Raw genomic sequence first — 22,566 nt, 5'->3', positions numbered from 1 at the left:
AACCCAAAGCGCTTGAAATCTCCACTTGCAAATTCCACAAAAAGAGGGTTTCAAATCTGCTCTGTCTAAAGGAAGGTTCAACTCTGTGAGTTGAACACAGGCAAACCAAAGAAGTTACTGAGAATTCTTCTGTCTAGCATTAGATGAAAAAATCCCGTTTCCATCGAAATCCTCAAAGAGGTCCAAATATCCACTTGCAGACCTTACAAACAGAGTGTTTCCAAACTGCTCTATGAAAAGAAAGCTTAAACTCTGTGAGTGGAACGCACACATCACAAAGTGGTTTCTGAGAATGATTCTCTCTAGTTTTTATACAAAGATATTTCCTTTTCTACCGTTGGCCACAAAGCGCTTGAAATCTCCACTTGCAAATTCCACAGAAAGAGGGTTTCAAATCTGCTCTGCCTAAAGGAAGGTTCAACTCTGTGAGTTGAACAAACGCAACCCAAAGAAGTTACTGAGAATTCTTCTGTCTAGCATTAGATGAAGAAATTCCGTTTCCAACGAAATCCTCAAAGAGGTCCAAACATCCACTTGCTGACCTTACACACAGAGTGTTTCCAAACTGTTCTATGAAAAGAAAGGTTAAACTCTGTGAGGGGAATGCACACAACACAAAGTGATTTCTGAGAATGATTCTCTCTAGTTTTTATACGAAGACATTTCCTTTTCTACCGTGGAACCGAAAGCGCTTGAAATCTCCACTTGCAAATTCCACAAAAAGAGGGTTTCAAATCTGTTCTGTCTAAAGGAAGGATCAACTCTGTGAGTTGAACACACGCAACCCAAAGAAGTTACTGAGAATTCTTCTGTCTAGCATTAGATGAAAAAATCCCGTTTCCAACCAAATCCTCAAAGAGGTCCAAATATCCACTTGCAGACTTTACAAACAGAGTGTTTCCAAACTGTTCTATTGAAAGAAAGGTTAAACTCCGTTAGTGGAACGCACACAACACAAAGTGGTTTCTGAGAATGATTCTCTCTAGTTTTTATACAAAGATATTTCCTTTTCTACCGTTGGCCACAAAGCGCTTGAAATCTCCACTTGCAAATTCCACAAAAAGAGGGTTTCAAATCAGTTCTGTCTAAAGGAAGGATCAACTCTGTGAGTTGAACACACGCAACCCAAAGAAGTTACTGAGAATTCTTCTGTCTAGCATTAGACGAAGAAATCCCGTTTCCAACGAAAACCTCAAAGAGGTCCAAATATCCACTTGCAGACTTTACAAACAGTGTGTTTCCAAACTGCTCTATGAAAAGAAAGCTTAAACTCTGTGAGTGGAACGCACGCATTACAAAGTGGTTTCTGAGAATGATTCTCTCTAGTTTTTATACAATGATATTTCCTTTTCTACCGTGGGCCCCAAAGCGCTTGAAATCTCCACTTGCAAATTCCACAAAAAGAGGGTTTCAAATCTGCTCTGCCTAAAGGAAGGATCAACTCTGTGAGTTGAACACACGCAACCCAAAGAAGTTACTGAGAATTCTTCTGTCTAGCATTAGATGAAGAAATCCCGTTTCCAACGAAAACCTCAAAGAGGTCCAAATATCCACTTGCAGACTTTACAAACAGTGTGTTTCCAGACTGCTCTATGAAAAGAAAGCTTAAACTCTGTGAGTGGAACGCAAGCATTACAAAGTGGTTTCTGAGAATGATTCTCTCTAGTTTTTATACGAAGATATTTCCTTTTCTACCGTGGGCCCCAAAGCGCTTGAAATCTCCACTTGCAAATTCCACAAAAAGAGGGTTTCAAATCTGCTCTGCCTAAAGGAAGGTTCAACTCTGTGAGTTGAACAAACGCAACCCAAAGAAGTTACTGAGAATTCTTCTGTCTAGCATTAGATGAAGAAATTCCGTTTCCAACGAAATCCTCAAAGAGGTCCAAACATCCACTTGCAGACTTTACAAACAGAGTGTTTCCAAACTGTTCTATGAAAAGAAAGGTTAAACTCTGTGAGTGGAACGCACGCATTACAAAGTGGTTTCTGAGAATGATTCACTCTAGTTTTTATACAAAGATATTTCCTTTTCTACCGTTGGCCACAAAGCGCTTGAAATCTCCACTTGCAAATTCCACAAAAAGAGGGTTTCAAATCAGTTCTGTCTAAAGGAAGGATCAACTCTGTGAGTTGAACACACGCAACCCAAAGAAGTTACTGAGAATTCTTCTGTCTAGCATTAGATGAAAAAATCCCGTTTCCAACGAAATCCTCAAAGAGGTCTAAATATACACTTGCTGACCTTACACACAGAGTGTTTCCAAACTGCTCTATGACAAGAAAGGTTAAACTCTGTGAGGGGAATGCACACAACACAAAGTGATTTCTGAGAATGATTCTCTCTAGTTTTTATACGAAGACATTTCCTTTTCTACCGTGGAACCGAAAGCGCTTGAAATCTCCACTTGCAAATTCCACAAAAAGAGGGTTTCAAATCTGCTCTGTCTAAAGGAAGGTTCATCTCTGTGAGTTGAACACACGCAGCCCAAAGAAGTTACTGAGAATTCTTCTGTCTAGCATTAGATGAAAAAATCCCGTTTCCAACGAAATCCTCAAAGAGGTCCAAATATCCACTTGCAGACTTTACAAACAGAGTGTTTCCAAACTGTTCTATTGAAAGAAAGGTTAAACTCTGTGAGTGGAACGCACACAACACAAAGTGGTTTCTGAGAATGATTCTCTCTAGTTTTTATACAATGATATTTCCTTTTCTACCGTTGGCCACAAAGCGCTTGAAATCTCCACTTGCAAATTCCACAAAAAGGGGGTTTCAAATCAGTTCTGTCTAAAGGAAGGATCAACTCTGTGAGTTGAACACACGCAACCCAAAGAAGTTACTGAGAATTCTTCTGTCTAGCATTAGACGAAGAAATCCCGTTTCCAACGAAAACCTCAAAGAGGTCCAAATATCCACTTGCAGACTTTACAAACAGTGTGTTTCCAAACTGCTCTATGAAAAGAAAGCTTAATCTCTGTGAGTGGAACGCACGCATTACAAAGTGTTTTCTGAGAATGATTCTCTCTAGTTTTTATACGAAGATATTTCCTTTTCTACCGTGGGCCCCAAAGCGCTTGAAATCTCCACTTGCAAATTCCACAAAAAGAGGGTTTCAAATCTGCTCTGCCTAAAGGAAGGTTCAACTCTGTGAGGTGAACAAACGCAACCCAAGAAGTTACTGAGAATTCTTCTGTCTAGCATTAGATGAAGAAATTCCGTATCCAACGAAATCCTCAAAGAGGTCCAAACATCCACTTGCAGACTTTACAAACAGAGTGTTTCCAAACTGTTCTATGAAAAGAAAGGTTAAACTCTGTGAGTGGAACGCACGCATTACAAAGTGGTTTCTGAGAATGATTCACTCTAGTTTTTATACGAAGATATTTCCTTTTCTACCGTGGAACCCAAAGCGCTTGAAATCTCCACTTGCAAATTCCACAAAAAGAGGGTTTCAAATCTGCTCTGTCTAAAGGAAGGTTCAACTCTGTGAGTTGAACACACGCAAACCAAAGAAGTTACTGAGAATTCTTCTGTCTAGCATTAGATGAAAAAATCCCGTTTCCATCGAAATCCTCAAAGAGGTCCAAATATCCACTTGCAGACCTTACAAACAGAGTGTTTCCAAACTGCTCTATTGAAAGAAAGGTTAAACTCTGTGAGTGGAACGCACACATCACAAAGTGGTTTCTGAGAATGATTCTCTCTAGTTTTTATACAAAGATATTTCCTTTTCTACCGTTGGCCACAAAGCGCTTGAAATCTCCACTTGCAAATTCCACAGAAAGAGGGTTTCAAATCTGTTCTGTCTAAAGGAAGGATCAACTCTGTGAGTTGAACACACGCAACCCAAAGAAGTTACTGAGAATTCTTCTGTCTAGCATTAGATGAAAAAATCCCGTTTCCAACGAAATCCTCAAAGAGGTCTAAATATACACTTGCTGACCTTACACACAGAGTGTTTCCAAACTGCTCTATGAAAAGAAAGGTTAAACTCTGTGAGGGGAATGCACACAACACAAAGTGATTTCTGAGAATGATTCTCTCTAGTTTTTATACGAAGACATTTCCTTTTCTACCGTGGAACCGAAAGCGCTTGAAATCTCCACTTGCAAATTCCACAAAAAGAGGGTTTCAAATCTGCTCTGTCTAAAGGAAGGTTCATCTCTGTGAGTTGAACACACGCAGCCCAAAGAAGTTACTGAGAATTCTTCTGTCTAGCATTAGATGAAAAAATCCCGTTTCCAACGAAATCCTCAAAGAGGTCCAAATATCCACTTGCAGACTTTACAAACAGAGTGTTTCCAAACTGTTCTATTGAAAGAAAGGTTAAACTCTGTGAGTGGAACGCACACAACACAAAGTGGTTTCTGAGAATGATTCTCTCTAGTTTTTATACAATGATATTTCCTTTTCTACCGTTGGCCACAAAGCGCTTGAAATCTCCACTTGCAAATTCCACAAAAAGGGGGTTTCAAATCAGTTCTGTCTAAAGGAAGGATCAACTCTGTGAGTTGAACACACGCAACCCAAAGAAGTTACTGAGAATTCTTCTGTCTAGCATTAGACGAAGAAATCCCGTTTCCAACGAAAACCTCAAAGAGGTCCAAATATCCACTTGCAGACTTTACAAACAGTGTGTTTCCAAACTGCTCTATGAAAAGAAAGCTTAAACTCTGTGAGTGGAACGCACGCATTACAAAGTGTTTTCTGAGAATGATTCTCTCTAGTTTTTATACGAAGATATTTCCTTTTCTACCGTGGGCCCCAAAGCGCTTGAAATCTCCACTTGCAAATTCCACAAAAAGAGGGTTTCAAATCTGCTCTGCCTAAAGGAAGGTTCAACTCTGTGAGGTGAACAAACGCAACCCAAGAAGTTACTGAGAATTCTTCTGTCTAGCATTAGATGAAGAAATTCCGTATCCAACGAAATCCTCAAAGAGGTCCAAACATCCACTTGCAGACTTTACAAACAGAGTGTTTCCAAACTGTTCTATGAAAAGAAAGGTTAAACTCTGTGAGTGGAACGCACGCATTACAAAGTGGTTTCTGAGAATGATTCACTCTAGTTTTTATACGAAGATATTTCCTTTTCTACCGTGGAACCAAAAGCGCTTGAAATCTCCACTTGCAAATTCCACAAAAAGAGGGTTTCAAATCTGCTCTGTCTAAAGGAAGGTTCAACTCTGTGAGTTGAACACACGCAAACCAAAGAAGTTACTGAGAATTCTTGTGTCTAGCATTAGATGAAAAAATCCCGTTTCCATCGAAATCCTCAAAGAGGTCCAAATATCCACTTGCAGACCTTACAAACAGAGTGTTTCCAAACTGCTCTATTGAAAGAAAGGTTAAACTCTGTGAGTGGAACGCACACATCACAAAGTGGTTTCTGAGAATGATTCTCTCTAGTTTTTATACAAAGATATTTCCTTTTCTACCGTTGGCCACAAAGCGCTTGAAATCTCCACTTGCAAATTCCACAGAAAGAGGGTTTCAAATCTGTTCTGTCTAAAGGAAGGATCAACTCTGTGAGTTGAACACACGCAACCCAAAGAAGTTACTGAGAATTCTTCTGTCTAGCATTAGATGAAAAAATCCCGTTTCCAACGAAATCCTCAAAGAGGTCTAAATATACACTTGCTGACCTTACACACAGAGTGTTTCCAAACTGCTCTATGAAAAGAAAGGTTAAACTCTGTGAGGGGAATGCACACAACACAAAGTGATTTCTGAGAATGATTCTCTCTAGTTTTTATACGAAGACATTTCCTTTTCTACCGTGGAACCGAAAGCGCTTGAAATCTCCACTTGCAAATTCCACAAAAAGAGGGTTTCAAATCTGCTCTGTCTAAAGGAAGGTTCATCTCTGTGAGTTGAACACACGCAGCCCAAAGAAGTTACTGAGAATTCTTCTGTCTAGCATTAGATGAAAAAATCCCGTTTCCGACGAAATCCTCAAAGAGGTCCAAATATCCACTTGCAGACTTTACAAACAGTGTGTTTCCAAACTGCTCTATGAAAAGAAAGCTTAAACTCTGTGAGTGGAACGCACGCATTACAAAGTGGTTTCTGAGAATGATTCTCTCTAGTTTTTATACGAAGATATTTCCTTTTCTACCGTGGGCCCCAAAGCGCTTGAAATCTCCACTTGCAAATTCCACAAAAAGAGGGTTTCAAATCTGCTCTGCCTAAAGGAAGGTTCAACTCTGTGAGTTGAACAAACGCAACCCAAAGAAGTTACTGAGAATTCTTCTGTCTAGCATTAGATGAAGAAATTCCGTTTCCAACGAAATCCTCAAAGAGGTCCAAACATCCACTTGCAGACTTTACAAACAGAGTGTTTCCAAACTGTTCTATGAAAAGAAAGGTTAAACTCTGTGAGTGGAACGCACGCATTACAAAGTGGTTTCTGAGAATGATTCACTCTAGTTTTTATACAAAGATATTTCCATTTCTACCGTTGGCCACAAAGCGCTTGAAATCTCCACTTGCAAATTCCACAAAAAGAGGGTTTCAAATCAGTTCTGTCTAAAGGAAGGATCAACTCTGTGAGTTGAACACACGCAACCCAAAGAAGTTACTGAGAATTCTTCTGTCTAGCATTAGATGAAAAAATCCCGTTTCCAACGAAATCCTCAAAGAGGTCCAAATATCCACTTGCAGACTTTACAAACAGAGTGTTTCCAAACTGTTCTATTGAAAGAAAGGTTAAACTCTGTGAGTGGAACGCACACAACACAAAGTGGTTTCTGAGAATGATTCTCTCTAGTTTTTATACGAAGATATTTCCTTTTCTACCGTGGGCCCCAAAGCGCTTGAAATCTCCACTTGCAAATTCCACAAAAAGAGGGTTTCAAATCTGCTCTGCCTAAAGGAAGGTTCAACTCTGTGAGTTGTACAAACGCAACCCAAAGAAGTTACTGAGAATTCTTCTGTCTAGCATTAGATGAAGAAATTCCGTTTCCAACGAAATCCTCAAAGAGGTCCAAACATCCACTTGCAGACTTTACAAACAGAGTGTTTCCAAACTGTTCTATGAAAAGAAAGGTTAAACTCTGTGAGTGGAACGAACGCATTACAAAGTGGTTTCTGAGAATGATTCACTCTAGTTTTTATACGAAGATATTTCCTTTTCTACCGTGGAACCCAAAGCGCTTGAAATCTCCACTTGCAAATTCCACAAAAAGAGGGTTTCAAATCTGCTCTGTCTAAAGGAAGGTTCAACTCTGTGAGTTGAACACAGGCAAACCAAAGAAGTTACTGAGAATTCTTCTGTCTAGCATTAGATGAAAAAATCCCGTTTCCATCGAAATCCTCAAAGAGGTCCAAATATCCACTTGCAGACCTTACAAACAGAGTGTTTCCAAACTGCTCTATGAAAAGAAAGCTTAAACTCTGTGAGTGGAACGCACACATCACAAAGTGGTTTCTGAGAATGATTCTCTCTAGTTTTTATACAAAGATATTTCCTTTTCTACCGTTGGCCACAAAGCGCTTGAAATCTCCACTTGCAAATTCCACAGAAAGAGGGTTTCAAATCTGCTCTGCCTAAAGGAAGGTTCAACTCTGTGAGTTGAACAAACGCAACCCAAAGAAGTTCCTGAGAATTCTTCTGTCTAGCATTAGATGAAGAAATTCCGTTTCCAACGAAATCCTCAAAGAGGTCCAAACATCCACTTGCTGACCTTACACACAGAGTGTTTCCAAACTGTTCTATGAAAAGAAAGGTTAAACTCTGTGAGGGGAATGCACACAACACAAAGTGATTTCTGAGAATGATTCTCTCTAGTTTTTATACGAAGACATTTCCTTTTCTACCGTGGAACCGAAAGCGCTTGAAATCTCCACTTGCAAATTCCACAAAAAGAGGGTTTCAAATCTGCTCTGTCTAAAGGAAGGTTCATCTCTGTGAGTTGAACACACGCAAACCAAAGAAGTTACTGAGAATTCTTCTGTCTAGCATTAGATGAAAAAATCCCGTTTCCAACGAAATCCTCAAAGAGGTCCAAATATCCACTTGCAGACTTTACAAACAGAGTGTTTCCAAACTGTTCTATTGAAAGAAAGGTTAAACTCTGTGAGTGGAACGCACACAACACAAAGTGGTTTCTGAGAATGATTCTCTCTAGTTTTTATACAAAGATATTTCCTTTTCTACCGTTGGCCACAAAGCGCTTGAAATCTCCACTTGCAAATTCCACAGAAAGAGGGTTTCAAATCTGTTCTGTCTAAAGGAAGGATCAACTCTGTGAGTTGAACACACGCAACCCAAAGAAGTTACTGAGAATTCTTCTGTCTAGCATTAGATGAAAAAATCCCGTTTCCAACGAAATCCTCAAAGAGGTCCAAATATCCACTTGCAGACTTTACAAACAGAGTGTTTCCAAACTGTTCTATTGAAAGAAAGGTTAAACTCCGTTAGTGGAACGCACACAACACAAAGTGGTTTCTGAGAATGATTCTCTCTAGTTTTTATACGAAGACATTTCCTTTTCTACCGTGGAACCGAAAGCGCTTGAAATCTCCACTTGCAAATTCCACAAAAAGAGGGTTTCAAATCTGCTCTGTCTAAAGGAAGGTTCATCTCTGTGAGTTGAACACACGCAGCCCAAAGAAGTTACTGAGAATTCTTCTGTCTAGCATTAGATGAAAAAATCCCGTTTCCGACGAAATCCTCAAAGAGGTCCAAATATCCACTTGCAGACTTTACAAACAGAGTGTTTCCAAACTGTTCTATTGAAAGAAAGGTTAAACTCTGTGAGTGGAACGCACACAACACAAAGTGGTTTCTGAGAATGATTCTCTCTAGTTTTTATACAAAGATATTTCCTTTTCTACCGTTGGCCACAAAGCGCTTGAAATCTCCACTTGCAAATTCCACAAAAAGAGGGTTTCAAATCAGTTCTGTCTAAAGGAAGGATCAACTCTGTGAGTTGAACACACGCAACCCAAAGAAGTTACTGAGAATTCTTCTGTCTAGCATTAGATGAAGAAATCCCGTTTCCAACGAAAACCTCAAAGAGGTCCAAATATCCACTTGCAGACTTTACAAACAGTGTGTTTCCAAACTGCTCTATGAAAAGAAAGCTTAAACTCTGTGAGTGGAACGCACGCATTACAAAGTGGTTTCTGAGAATGATTCTCTCTAGTTTTTATACGAAGATATTTCCTTTTCTACCGTGGGCCCCAAAGCGCTTGAAATCTCCACTTGCAAATTCCACAAAAAGAGGGTTTCAAATCTGCTCTGCCTAAAGGAAGGTTCAACTCTGTGAGTTGAACAAACGCAACCCAAAGAAGTTACTGAGAATTCTTCTGTCTAGCATTAGATGAAGAAATTCCGTTTCCAACGAAAAACTCAAAGAGGTCCAAACATCCACTTGCAGACTTTACAAACAGAGTGTTTCCAAACTGTTCTATGAAAAGAAAGGTTAAACTCTGTGAGTGGAACGCACGCATTACAAAGTGGTTTCTGAGAATGATTCACTCTAGTTTTTATACAAAGATATTTCCATTTCTACCGTTGGCCACAAAGCGCTTGAAATCTCCACTTGCAAATTCCACAAAAAGAGGGTTTCAAATCAGTTCTGTCTAAAGGAAGGATCAACTCTGTGAGTTGAACACACGCAACCCAAAGAAGTTACTGAGAATTCTTCTGTCTAGCATTAGATGAAAAAATCCCGTTTCCAACGAAATCCTCAAAGAGGTCCAAATATCCACTTGCAGACTTTACAAACAGAGTGTTTCCAAACTGTTCTATTGAAAGAAAGGTTAAACTCTGTGAGTGGAACGCACACAACACAAAGTGGTTTCTGAGAATGATTCTCTCTAGTTTTTATACGAAGATATTTCCTTTTCTACCGTGGGCCCCAAAGCGCTTGAAATCTCCACTTGCAAATTCCACAAAAAGAGGGTTTCAAATCTGCTCTGCCTAAAGGAAGGTTCAACTCTGTGAGTTGTACAAACGCAACCCAAAGAAGTTACTGAGAATTCTTCTGTCTAGCATTAGATGAAGAAATTCCGTTTCCAACGAAATCCTCAAAGAGGTCCAAACATCCACTTGCAGACTTTACAAACAGAGTGTTTCCAAACTGTTCTATGAAAAGAAAGGTTAAACTCTGTGAGTGGAACGAACGCATTACAAAGTGGTTTCTGAGAATGATTCACTCTAGTTTTTATACGAAGATATTTCCTTTTCTACCGTGGAACCCAAAGCGCTTGAAATCTCCACTTGCAAATTCCACAAAAAGAGGGTTTCAAATCTGCTCTGTCTAAAGGAAGGTTCAACTCTGTGAGTTGAACACAGGCAAACCAAAGAAGTTACTGAGAATTCTTCTGTCTAGCATTAGATGAAAAAATCCCGTTTCCATCGAAATCCTCAAAGAGGTCCAAATATCCACTTGCAGACCTTACAAACAGAGTGTTTCCAAACTGCTCTATGAAAAGAAAGCTTAAACTCTGTGAGTGGAACGCACACATCACAAAGTGGTTTCTGAGAATGATTCTCTCTAGTTTTTATACAAAGATATTTCCTTTTCTACCGTTGGCCACAAAGCGCTTGAAATCTCCACTTGCAAATTCCACAGAAAGAGGGTTTCAAATCTGCTCTGCCTAAAGGAAGGTTCAACTCTGTGAGTTGAACAAACGCAACCCAAAGAAGTTCCTGAGAATTCTTCTGTCTAGCATTAGATGAAGAAATTCCGTTTCCAACGAAATCCTCAAAGAGGTCCAAACATCCACTTGCTGACCTTACACACAGAGTGTTTCCAAACTGTTCTATGAAAAGAAAGGTTAAACTCTGTGAGGGGAATGCACACAACACAAAGTGATTTCTGAGAATGATTCTCTCTAGTTTTTATACGAAGACATTTCCTTTTCTACCGTGGAACCGAAAGCGCTTGAAATCTCCACTTGCAAATTCCACAAAAAGAGGGTTTCAAATCTGCTCTGTCTAAAGGAAGGTTCATCTCTGTGAGTTGAACACACGCAAACCAAAGAAGTTACTGAGAATTCTTCTGTCTAGCATTAGATGAAAAAATCCCGTTTCCAACGAAATCCTCAAAGAGGTCCAAATATCCACTTGCAGACTTTACAAACAGAGTGTTTCCAAACTGTTCTATTGAAAGAAAGGTTAAACTCTGTGAGTGGAACGCACACAACACAAAGTGGTTTCTGAGAATGATTCTCTCTAGTTTTTATACAAAGATATTTCCTTTTCTACCGTTGGCCACAAAGCGCTTGAAATCTCCACTTGCAAATTCCACAGAAAGAGGGTTTCAAATCTGTTCTGTCTAAAGGAAGGATCAACTCTGTGAGTTGAACACACGCAACCCAAAGAAGTTACTGAGAATTCTTCTGTCTAGCATTAGATGAAAAAATCCCGTTTCCAACGAAATCCTCAAAGAGGTCCAAATATCCACTTGCAGACTTTACAAACAGAGTGTTTCCAAACTGTTCTATTGAAAGAAAGGTTAAACTCCGTTAGTGGAACGCACACAACACAAAGTGGTTTCTGAGAATGATTCTCTCTAGTTTTTATACGAAGACATTTCCTTTTCTACCGTGGAACCGAAAGCCCTTGAAATCTCCACTTGCAAATTCCACAAAAAGAGGGTTTCAAATCTGCTCTGTCTAAAGGAAGGTTCATCTCTGTGAGTTGAACACACGCAGCCCAAAGAAGTTACTGAGAATTCTTCTGTCTATCATTAGACGAAGAAATCCCGTTTCCAACGAAAACCTCAAAGAGGTCCAAATATCCACTTGCAGACTTTACAAACAGTGTGTTTCCAAACTGCTCTATGAAAAGAAAGCTTAAACTCTGTGAGTGGAACGCACGCATTACAAAGTGGTTTCTGAGAATGATTCTCTCTAGTTTTTATACGAAGATATTTCCTTTTCTACCGTGGGCCCCAAAGCGCTTGAAATCTCCACTTGCAAATTCCACAAAAAGAGGGTTTCAAATCTGCTCTGCCTAAAGGAAGGATCAACTCTGTGAGTTGAACACACGCAACCCAAAGAAGTTACTGAGAATTCTTCTGTCTAGCATTAGATGAAGAAATCCCGTTTCCAACGAAAACTTCAAAGAGGTCCAAATATCCACTTGCAGACTTTACAAACAGTGTGTTTCCAGACTGCTCTATGAAAAGAAAGCATAAACTCTGTGAGTGGAACGCAAGCATTACAAAGTGGTTTCTGAGAATGATTCTCTCTAGTTTTTATACGAAGATATTTCCTTTTCTACCGTGGGCCCCAAAGCGCTTGAAATCTCCACTTGCAAATTCCACAAAAAGAGGGTTTCAAATCTGCTCTGCCTAAAGGAAGGTTCAACTCTGTGAGTTGAACAAACGCAACCCAAAGAAGTTACTGAGAATTCTTCTGTCTAGCATTAGATGATGAAATTCCGTTTCCAACGAAATCCTCAAAGAGGTCCAAACATCCACTTGCAGACTTTACAAACAGAGTGTTTCCAAACTGTTCTATGAAAAGAAAGGTTAAACTCTGTGAGTGGAACGCACGCATTACAAAGTGGTTTCTGAGAATGATTCACTCTAGTTTTTATACAAAGATATTTCCTTTTCTACCGTTGGCCACAAAGCGCTTGAAATCTCCACTTGCAAATTCCACAAAAAGAGGGTTTCAAATCAGTTCTGTCTAAAGGAAGGATCAACTCTGTGAGTTGAACACACGCAACCCAAAGAAGTTACTGAGAATTCTTCTGTCTAGCATTAGATGAAAAAATCCCGTTTCCAACGAAATCCTCAAAGAGGTCTAAATATACACTTGCTGACCTTACACACAGAGTGTTTCCAAACTGCTCTATGAAAAGAAAGGTTAAACTCTGTGAGGGGAATGCACACAAAACAAAGTGATTTCTGAGAATGATTCTCTCTAGTTTTTATACGAAGACATTTCCTTTTCTACCGTGGAACCGAAAGCGCTTGAAATCTCCACTTGCAAATTCCACAAAAAGAGGGTTTCAAATCTGCTCTGTCTAAAGGAAGGTTCATCTCTGTGAGTTGAACACACGCAGCCCAAAGAAGTTACTGAGAATTCTTCTGTCTAGCATTAGATGAAAAAATCCCGTTTCCAACGAAATCCTCAAAGAGGTCCAAATATCCACTTGCAGACTTTACAAACAGAGTGTTTCCAAACTGTTCTATTGAAAGAAAGGTTAAACTCTGTGAGTGGAACGCACACAACACAAAGTGGTTTCTGAGAATGATTCTCTCTAGTTTTTATACAAAGATATTTCCTTTTCTACCGTTGGCCACAAAGCGCTTGAAATCTCCACTTGCAAATTCCACAAAAAGAGGGTTTCAAATCAGTTCTGTCTAAAGGAAGGATCAACTCTGTGAGTTGAACACACGCAACCCAAAGAAGTTACTGAGAATTCTTCTGTCTAGCATTAGACGAAGAAATCCCGTTTCCAACGAAAACCTCAAAGAGGTCCAAATATCCACTTGCAGACTTTACAAACAGTGTGTTTCCAAACTGCTCTATGAAAAGAAAGCTTAAACTCTGTGAGTGGAACGCACGCATTACAAAGTGGTTTCTGAGAATGATTCTCTCTAGTTTTTATACGAAGATATTTCCTTTTCTACCGTGGGCCCCAAAGCGCTTGAAATCTCCACTTGCAAATTCCACAAAAAGAGGGTTTCAAATCTGCTCTGCCTAAAGGAAGGTTCAACTCTGTGAGTTGAACAAACGCAACCCAAAGAAGTTACTGAGAATTCTTCTGTCTAGCATTAGATGAAGAAATTCCGTATCCAACGAAATCCTCAAAGAGGTCCAAACATCCACTTGCAGACTTTACAAACAGAGTGTTTCCAAACTGTTCTATGAAAAGAAAGGTTAAACTCTGTGAGTGGAACGCACGCATTACAAAGTGGTTTCTGAGAATGATTCACTCTAGTTTTTATACGAAGATATTTCCTTTTCTACCGTGGAACCCAAAGCGCTTGAAATCTCCACTTGCAAATTCCACAAAAAGAGGGTTTCAAATCTGCTCTGCCTAAAGGAAGGTTCAACTCTGTGAGTTGAACACACGCAAACCAAAGAAGTTACTGAGAATTCTTCTGTCTAGCATTAGATGAAAAAATCCCGTTTCCATCGAAATCCTCAAAGAGGTCCAAATATCCACTTGCAGACTTTACAAACAGAGTGTTTCCAAACTGCTCTATTGAAAGAAAGGTTAAACTCTGTGAGTGGAACGCACACATCACAAAGTGGTTTCTGAGAATGATTCTCTCTAGTTTTTATACAAAGATATTTCCTTTTCTACCGTTGGCCACAAAGCGCTTGAAATCTCCACTTGCAAATTCCACAGAAAGAGGGTTTCAAATCTGTTCTGTCTAAAGGAAGGATCAACTCTGTGAGTTGAACACACGCAACCCAAAGAAGTTACTGAGAATTCTTCTGTCTAGCATTAGATGAAAAAATCCCGTTTCCAACGAAATCCTCAAAGAGGTCTAAATATACACTTGCTGACCTTACACACAGAGTGTTTCCAAACTGCTCTATGAAAAGAAAGGTTAAACTCTGTGAGGGGAATGCACACAACACAAAGTGATTTCTGAGAATGATTCTCTCTAGTTTTTATACGAAGACATTTCCTTTTCTACCGTGGAACCGAAAGCGCTTGAAATCTCCACTTGCAAATTCCACAAAAAGAGGGTTTCAAATCTGCTCTGTCTAAAGGAAGGTTCATCTCTGTGAGTTGAACACACGCAGCCCAAAGAAGTTACTGAGAATTCTTCTGTCTAGCATTAGATGAAAAAATCCCGTTTCCGACGAAATCCTCAAAGAGGTCCAAATATCCACCTGCAGACTTTACAAACAGAGTGTTTCCAAACTGTTCTATTGAAAGAAAGGTTAAACTCTGTGAGTGGAACGCACACAACACAAAGTGGTTTCTGAGAATGATTCTCTCTAGGTTTTATACAAAGATATTTCCTTTTCTACCGTTGGCCACAAAGCGCTTGAAATCTCCACTTGCAAATTCCACAAAAAGAGGGTTTCAAATCAGTTCTGTCTAAAGGAAGGATCAACTCTGTGAGTTGAACACACGCAACCCAAAGAAGTTACTGAGAATTCTTCTGTCTAGCATTAGACGAAGAAATCCCGTTTCCAACGAAAACCTCAAAGAGGTCCAAATATCCACTTGCAGACTTTACAAACAGTGTGTTTCCAAACTGCTCTATGAAAAGAAAGCTTAAACTCTGTGAGTGGAACGCACGCATTACAAAGTGGTTTCTGAGAATGATTCTCTGTAGTTTTTATACGAAGATATTTCCTTTTCTACCGTGGGCCCCAACGCGCTTGAAATCTCCACTTGCAAATTCCACAAAAAGAGGGTTTCAAATCTGCTCTGCCTAAAGGAAGGTTCAACTCTGTGAGTTGAACAAACGCAACCCAAAGAATTTACTGAGAATTCTTCTGTCTAGCATTAGATGAAGAAATTCCGTATCCAACGAAATCCTCAAAGAGGTCCAAACATCCACTTGCAGACTTTACAAACAGAGTGTTTCCAAACTGTTCTATGAAAAGAAAGGTTAAACTCTGTGAGTGGAACGCACGCATTACAAAGTGGTTTCTGAGAATGATTCACTCTAGTTTTTATACGAAGATATTTCCTTTTCTACCGTGGAACCCAAAGCGCTTGAAATCTCCACTTGCAAATTCCACAAAAAGAGGGTTTCAAATCTGCTCTGTCTAAAGGAAGGTTCAACTCTGTGAGTTGAACACAGGCAAACCAAAGAAGTTACTGAGAATTCTTCTGTCTAGCATTAGATGAAAAAATCCCGTTTCCATCGAAATCCTCAAAGAGGTCCAAATATCCACTTGCAGACCTTACAAACAGAGTGTTTCCAAACTGCTCTATGAAAAGAAAGCTTAAACTCTGTGAGTGGAACGCACACATCACAAAGTGGTTTCTGAGAATGATTCTCTCTAGTTTTTATACAAAGATATTTCCTTTTCTACCGTTGGCCACAAAGCGCTTGAAATCTCCACATGCAAATTCCACAGAAAGAGGGTTTCAAATCTGTTCTGTCTAAAGGAAGGATCAACTCTGTGAGCTGAACACACGCAACCCAAAGAAGTTACTGAGAATTCTTCTGTCTAGCATTAGATGAAAAAATCCCGTTTCCAACGAAATCCTCAAAGAGGTCTAAATATACACTTGCTGACCTTACACACAGAGTGTTTCCAAACTGCTCTATGAAAAGAAAGGTTAAACTCTGTGAGGGGAATGCACACAACACAAAGTGATTTCTGAGAATGATTCTCTCTAGTTTTTATACGAAGATATTTCCTTTTCTATCGTGGAACCGAAAGCGCTTGAAATCTCCACTTGCAAATTCCACAAAAAGAGGGTTTCAAATCTGCTCTGTCTAAAGGAAGGTTCAACTCTGTGAGTTGAACACACGCAGCCCAAAGAAGTTACTGAGAATTCTTCTGTCTAGCATTAGATGAAAAATCCCGTTTCCAACGAAATCCTCAAAGAGGTCCAAATATCCACTTGCAGACTTTACAAACAGAGTGTTTCCAAACTGTTCTATTGAAAGAAAGGTTAAACTCTGTGAGTGGAACGCACACAACACAAAGTGGTTTCTGAGAATGATTCTCTCTAGTTTTTATACAAAGATATTTCCTTTTCTACCGTTGGCCACAAAGCGCTTGAAATCTCCACTTGCAAATTCCACAGAAAGAGGTTTTCAAATCTGTTCTGTCTAAAGGAAGGATCAACTCTGTGAGTTGAACACACGCAACCCAAAGAAGTTACTGAGAATTCTTCTGTCTAGCATTAGATGAAAAAATCCCGTTTCCAACGAAATCCTCAAAGAGGTCTAAATATACACTTGCTGACCTTACACACAGAGTGTTTCCAAACTGCTCTATGAAAAGAAAGGTTAAACTCTGTGAGGGGAATGCACACAACACAAAGTGATTTCTGAGAATGATTCTCTCTAGTTTTTATACGAAGATATTTCCTTTTCTACCGTGGGCCCCAAAGCGCTTGAAATCTCCACTTGCAAATTCCACAAAAAGAGGGTTTCAAATCTGCTCTGCCTAAAGGAAGGTTCAACTCTGTGACTTGAACACACGCAGCCCAAAGAAGTTACTGAGAATTCTTCTGTCTAGCATTAGATGAAAAAATCCCGTTTCCAACGAAATCCTCAAAGAGGTCCAAATATCCACTTGCAGAATTTACAAACAGAGTGTTTCCAAACTGTTCTATTGAAAGAAAGGTTAAACTCTGTGAGTGGAACGCACACAACACAAAGTGATTTCTGAGAATGATTCTCTCTAGTTTTTATACAAAGATATTTCCTTTTCTACCGTAGGCCTCAAAGCGCTTGAAATCTCAATTTGCAAATTCAACAAAAAGAGGGTTTCAAATCTGCTCTGTCTAAAGGAAGGTTCAATTCTGTGAGTTGCACACACACATCCCAAAGAAGTTACTGAGAATTCTTCTGTCTAGCATTAGATGAAGAAATCCCGTTTCCAACGAAAACCTCAAAGAGGTCCAAATATCCACTTGCAGACTTTGAAAACAGAGTGTTTCCAAACCGCTCTATGAAAAGAAAGCTTAAACTCTGTGAGTGGAACGCACGCATTACAAATTTGTTTCTGAGAATGATTCACTCTAGCTTTTATACGAAGATATTACCTTTTCTACCGTGGAACCCAAAGCGCTTGAAATCTCCACTTGCAAATTCCACAAAAAGAGGGTTTCAAATCTGCACTGTCTAAAGGAAGGTTCAACTCTGTGAGTTGAACGCACGCAACGCAAAGAAGTTACTCAGAATTCTTCTGTCTAGCATTAGATGAAAAAATCCCGTTTCCAACGAAATCCTCAAAGAGGTCTAAATATCCACTTGCAGACTTTACAAACAGAGTGTTTCCAAACTGTTCTATGAAAAGAAAGCTTAAACTCTGTGAGTGGAACGCACGAATTACAAACTGGTTTCTGAGAATGATTCACTCCAGTTTTTATACGAAGATATTTCCTTTTCTACCGTGGAACCCAAAGCGCTTGAAATCTCCACTTGCAAATTCCACAAAAAGAGGGTTTCAAATCTGCAATGTCGAAAGGAAGGTTCAACTCTGTGAGTTGAACGCACGCAGCCCAAAGAAGTTACTGAGAATTCTTCTGTCTAGCATTAGATGAAAAAATCCCGTTTCCAACGAAATCCTGAAAGAGGTCCAAATATCCACTTGCAGACTTTACAAACAGAGTGTTTCCAAACTGTTCTATTGAAAGAAAGGTTAAACTCTGTGAGTGGAACGCACACAACACAAAGTGGTTTCTGAGAATGATTCTCTCTAGTTTTTATACAAAGATATTTCCTTTTCTACCGTTGGCCACAAAGCGCTTGAAATCTCCACTTGCAAATTCCACAAAAAGAGGTTTTCAAATCTGTTCTGTCTAAAGGAAGGATCAACTCTGTAAGTTGAACACACGCAACCCAAAGAAGTTACTGAGAATTCTTCTGTCTAGCATTAGATGAAAAAATCCCGTTTCCAACGAAATCCTCAAAGAGGTCCAAATATCCACTTGCAGACTTTACAAACAGAGTATTTCCAAACTGTTCTATTGAAAGAAAGGTTAAACTCTGTGAGTGGAATGCACACAACACAAAGTGATTTCTGAGAATGATTCTCTCTAGTTTTTATACAAAGATATTTCCTTTTCTACCGTAGGCCTCAAAGCGCTTGAAATCTCAATTTGCAAATTCAACAAAAAGAGGGTTTCAAATCTGCTCTGTCTAAAGGAAGGATCAACTCTGTGAGTTGAACACACGCAACCCAAAGAAGTTACTGAGAATTCTTCTGTCTAGCATTAGATGAAAAAATCCCGTTTCCAACGAAATCCTCAAAGAGGTCCAAACATCCACTTGCAGACTTTAAAAACAGAGTGTTTCCAAATCGCTCTATGAAAAGAAAGCTTAAACTCTGTGAGTGGAACGCACGAATTACAAACTGGTTTCTGAGAATGATTCACTCTAGTTTTTATACGAAGATATTTCCTTTTCTACCGTGGAACCCAAAGCGCTTGAAATCTCCACTTGCAAATTCCACAAAAAGAGGGTTTCAAATCTGCACTGTCTAAAGGAAGGTTCAACACTGTGAGTTGAACGCACGCAGCCCAAAGAAGTTACTGAGAATTCTTCTGTCTAGCATTAGATGAAGAAATCCCGTTTCCAACGAAAACCTCAAAGAGGTCCAAATATCCACTTGCAGACTTTACAACCAGTGTGTTTCCAAACTGCTCTATGAAAAGAAAGCTTAAACTCTGTGAGTGGAACGCACGCATTACAAAGTGGTTTCTGAGAATGATTCACTCTAGTTTTTATACGAAGATATTTCCTTTTCTACCGTGGGCCCCAAAGCGCTTGAAATCTCCACTTGCAAATTCCACAAAAAGAGGGTTTCAAATCTGCTCTGCCTAAAGGAAGGTTCAACTCTGTGACTTGAACACACGCAACCCAAAGAAGTTACTGAGAATTCTTCTGTCTAGCATTAGATGAAAAAATCCCGTTTCCAACGAAATCCTCAAAGAGGTCCAAACATCCACTTGCAGACTTTAAAAACAGAGTGTTTCCAAATCGCTCTATGAAAAGAAAGCTTAAACTCTGTGAGTGGAACACACGAATTACAAACTGGTTTCTGAGAATGATTCACTCTAGTTTTTATACGAAGATATTTCCTTTTCTACCGTGGAACCCAAAGCGCTTGAAATCTCCACTTGCAAATTCCACAAAAAGAGGGTTTCAAATCTGCACTGTCTAAAGGAAGGTTCAACTCTGTGAGTTGAACGCACGCAGCCCAAAGAAGTTACTGAGAATTCTTCTGTCTAGCAATAGATGAAAAAATCCCGTTTCCAACGAAATCCTCAAAGAGGTCCAAATATCCACTTGCAGAATTTACAAACAGAGTGTTTCCAAACTGTTCTATTGAAAGAAAGGTTAAACTCTGTGAGTGGAACGCACACAACACAAAGTGGTTTCTGAGAATGATTCTCTCTAGTTTTTATACAAAGATATTTCCTTTTCTACCGTTGGCCACAAAGCGCTTGAAATCTCCACTTGCAAATTCCACAAAAAGAGGTTTTCAAATCTGTTCTGTCTAAAGGAAGGATCAACTCTGTGAGTTGAACACACGCAACCCAAAGAAGTTACTGAGAATTCTTCTGTCTAGCATTAGATGAAAAAATCCCGTTTCCAACGAAATCCTCAAAGAGGTCCAAATATCCACTTGCAGACTTTACAAACAGAGTGTTTCCAAACTGTTCTATTGAAAGAAAGGTTAAACTCTGTGAGTGGAACGCACACAACACAAAGTGGTTTCTGAGAATGATTCTCTCTAGTTTTTATACAAAGATATTTCCTTTTCTACCGTAGGCCTCAAAGCGCTTGAAATCTCAATTTGCAAATTCAACAAAAAGAGGGTTTCAAATCTGCTCTGTCTAAAGGAAGGTTCAATTCTGTGAGTTGCACACACACATCCCAAAGAAGTTACTGAGAATTCTTCTGTCTAGCATTAGATGAAGAAATCCCGTTTCCAACGAAAACCTCAAAGAGGTCCAAATATCCACTTGCAGACTTTGAAAACAGAGTGTTTCCAAACCGCTCTATGAAAAGAAAGCTTAAACTCTGTGAGTGGAACGCACGCATTACAAATTTGTTTCTGAGAATGATTCACTCTAGCTTTTATACGAAGATATTACCTTTTCTACCGTGGAACCCAAAGCGCTTGAAATCTCCACTTGCAAATTCCACAAAAAGAGGGTTTCAAATCTGCACTGTCTAAAGGAAGGTTCAACTCTGTGAGTTGAACGCACGCAACGCAAAGAAGTTACTCAGAATTCTTCTGTCTAGCATTAGATGAAAAAATCCCGTTTCCAACGAAATCCTCAAAGAGGTCTAAATATCCACTTGCAGACTTTACAAACAGAGTGTTTCCAAACTGTTCTATGAAAAGAAAGCTTAAACTCTGTGAGTGGAACGCACGAATTACAAACTGGTTTCTGAGAATGATTCACTCCAGTTTTTATACGAAGATATTTCCTTTTCTACCGTGGAACCCAAAGCGCTTGAAATCTCCACTTGCAAATTCCACAAAAAGAGGGTTTCAAATCTGCAATGTCGAAAGGAAGGTTCAACTCTGTGAGTTGAACGCACGCAGCCCAAAGAAGTTACTGAGAATTCTTCTGTCTAGCATTAGATGAAAAAATCCCGTTTCCAACGAAATCCTGAAAGAGGTCCAAATATCCACTTGCAGACTTTACAAACAGAGTGTTTCCAAACTGTTCTATTGAAAGAAAGGTTAAACTCTGTGAGTGGAACGGACACAACACAAAGTGGTTTCTGAGAATGATTCTCTCTAGTTTTTATACAAAGATATTTCCTTTTCTACCGTTGGCCACAAAGCGCTTGAAATCTCCACTTGCAAATTCCACAAAAAGAGGTTTTCAAATCTGTTCTGTCTAAAGGAAGGATCAACTCTGTAAGTTGAACACACGCAACCCAAAGAAGTTACTGAGAATTCTTCTGTCTAGCATTAGATGAAAAAATCCCGTTTCCAACGAAATCCTCAAAGAGGTCCAAATATCCACTTGCAGACTTTACAAACAGAGTATTTCCAAACTGTTCTATTGAAAGAAAGGTTAAACTCTGTGAGTGGAACGCACACAACACAAAGTGATTTCTGAGAATGATTCTCTCTAGTTTTTATACAAAGATATTTCCTTTTCTACCGTAGGCCTCAAAGCGCTTGAAATCTCAATTTGCAAATTCAACAAAAAGAGGGTTTCAAATCTGCTCTGTCTAAAGGAAGGATCAACTCTGTGAGTTGAACACACGCAACCCAAAGAAGTTACTGAGAATTCTTCTGTCTAGCATTAGATGAAAAAATCCCGTTTCCAACGAAATCCTCAAAGAGGTCCAAACATCCACTTGCAGACTTTAAAAACAGAGTGTTTCCAAATCGCTCTATGAAAAGAAAGCTTAAACTCTGTGAGTGGAACGCACGAATTACAAACTGGTTTCTGAGAATGATTCACTCTAGTTTTTATACGAAGATATTTCCTTTTCTACCGTGGAACCCAAAGCGCTTGAAATCTCCACTTGCAAATTCCACAAAAAGAGGGTTTCAAACCTGCACTGTCTAAAGGAAGGTTCAACACTGTGAGTTGAACGCACGCAGCCCAAAGAAGTTACTGAGAATTCTTCTGTCTAGCATTAGATGAAGAAATCCCGTTTCCAACGAAAACCTCAAAGAGGTCCAAATATCCACTTGCAGACTTTACAACCAGTGTGTTTCCAAACTGCTCTATGAAAAGAAAGCTTAAACTCTGTGAGTGGAACGCACGCATTACAAAGTGGTTTCTGAGAATGATTCACTCTAGTTTTTATACGAAGATATTTCCTTTTCTACCGTGGGCCCCAAAGCGCTTGAAATCTCCACTTGCAAATTCCACAAAAAGAGGGTTTCAAATCTGCTCTGCCTAAAGGAAGGTTCAACTCTGTGACTTGAACACACGCAACCCAAAGAAGTTACTGAGAATTCTT

This window comes from Gorilla gorilla, chromosome 18 (assembly GCF_029281585.2).
Source record: "Gorilla gorilla gorilla isolate KB3781 chromosome 18, NHGRI_mGorGor1-v2.1_pri, whole genome shotgun sequence".
NCBI lineage: Eukaryota > Metazoa > Chordata > Mammalia > Primates > Hominidae > Gorilla > Gorilla gorilla.
This window is presented reverse-complemented; position numbering follows the sequence as displayed.